The sequence below is a fragment of the Polistes fuscatus genome, unplaced genomic scaffold (assembly GCF_010416935.1).
Source record: "Polistes fuscatus isolate 324 unplaced genomic scaffold, CU_Pfus_HIC Scaffold23, whole genome shotgun sequence".
In the NCBI taxonomy this organism is placed as follows: domain Eukaryota; kingdom Metazoa; phylum Arthropoda; class Insecta; order Hymenoptera; family Vespidae; genus Polistes; species Polistes fuscatus.
The window spans coordinates 2,327,432-2,329,571 of NW_025113100.1; positions in this window are offsets into that span (position 1 = coordinate 2,327,432).

The window sequence follows — 2,140 nt, forward strand, 5'->3', positions numbered from 1 at the left end:
CTTTCTGTTTCTGTCTCTTTTTTTCCCTTGCTAAAACCTCAGAGTTGTTAGAATCATTTTCTTAGAGTACAATCAGCAAAAAATATTGATTATTCGCGTGTGTATTTTATATTACTCGAAGAAAAAAATATTTTATCGATAATAACACCTTACCCGTAGACGAAATAATTATAGTTTCGTGAATCATTGTTTTATCCTACGATAAACAATGCAGGTGATTAACGATTCTCCTTTTACGTATTTATTCAAATACGTTGAAATTCTCTCACAAGGATGTATCTTGATTAATGTCTTGTATTTTTGTTCTTTTATTTATCATATTTCTTTTTTTTTTAATTCGAGTTAAATGAATAAAGAGATTGAAACATCAGAAACGGAATTATGATATCAAATATTTACTATATTCTTTATGTAACATAATGTAAATTCTTTTTTTCTACTACTACAATAATTTCTATAATAGTTTAATTACTTTGAAATATGTAAAAAAGATACTGAAAAAATCCACATTGTCAAATTAATATCAATCTTTTCTAAATTTGATTTCACAATAATTCGTAATAGTTGTTTCTAATTAGTTCGATGAATTTCGATGAATTTATTCGAATGAACCTTTTCAAACGATCCCACTGTTAGTTCGAAAAAAAAAAGAGTACATTTTTCAAAGATGACAAAATTGTTGTCATTGATGAATCTCTTATTTCATCGTTAGCAAAATTTGAGATCGATAAAAAAAAGAAATCTTGCATTTCCAGCAGTAAAACAATTTGTTTAAAATATCCTACTGTTAGTTTGAAAAAACAAAACAAAAATAGTATATTTCAAATGTGACAAAATTGTTGTCATTGATGAATCTTTTATCTCATCGTCAGCAAAATTTAAGGTCGAAATCCTTACATGTCCAGCAGTAAAAAAAACTTATTTAAAAGATCCTACTATTTGTTTGAAACAAAACAAAGTTATTTCAAAGGTGACAAAATTGTTGTCATTGATGAATCTTTTATTTCATTGTCAGCAAAATTTGAGGTCGATAGAAAAAAGAAACCTTGCATTTCCAGCAGTAAAACAATTTGTTTAAAATATCCTACTGTTAGTTTGAAAAAAAAAAAGAAAAAATAGTGTATTTCAAAGGTGACAAAATTGTTGTCATTGATGAATCTCTTATTTCATTGTCAGCAAAATTTGAGGTCAATAAAAAAAAGAAACCTTGCATTTCCAGCAGTAAAAAAAAATTGTTTAAAAGATCCTACTGTTAATTTGAAAAATAAAAAGTATATCTCAATAGTGACAAAATTGTTGTCATTGATGAATCTTTTATTTCATTGTCGGCAAAATTTGAGGTCAATAGAAAAGGGGGAAATCTTGTATTTCCAACAGTAAAAAAACTTGTTTAAAAGATCCTATTGTTAGTTAGAAAAAAAAAATAGAAAAAATAGTGTATTTCAAAGGTGACAAAAATGTTGTCATTGATGTATCTTATCTCATCGTCAGAAAAATTTGAGGTCAAAATCCTTGCATTTCCAGCAGTAAAAAAACAATTGTTTAAAAGATCCTATTGTTTGTTTGAAACAAAACAATGATATTTCAAAGGTGACAAAATTGTTGTCATTGATGTATCTTTTATTTCATTGTCAGCAAAATTTGAGGTCAATAGAAAAAAGAAACCTCGCATTTCCAACAGTAAAAAAAAAAATTGTTTAAAAGATCCTACTATTTGTTTGAAACAAAACAAAGTTATTTCAAAGGTGACAAAATTGTTGTCATTGATGAATGTTTTATTTCATTGTCGGCAAAATTTAAGGTCAATAGAAAAGGGGGAAATCTTGTATTTCCAACAGTAATAAAAAAAACTTGTTTAAAAGATCCTACTGTTAGTTTGAAACAAAACAAAGTTATTTCAAAGGTGACAAAATTGTTGTCATTGATGTATCTTTTATTTCATTGTCAGCAAAATTTGAGGTCAATAGAAAAAACAAACCTTGTATTTCCAGCAGTAAAAAAATTTGTTTAAAATATCCTACTGTTTGTTTGAAACAAAACAAAGTTATTTCAAAGAAGACAGAATTGTTGTCATTGATGAATCTCTTATTTCATTGTCAGCAAAATTTGAGGTCGATAGAAAAGGGAAACCTTGCATTTC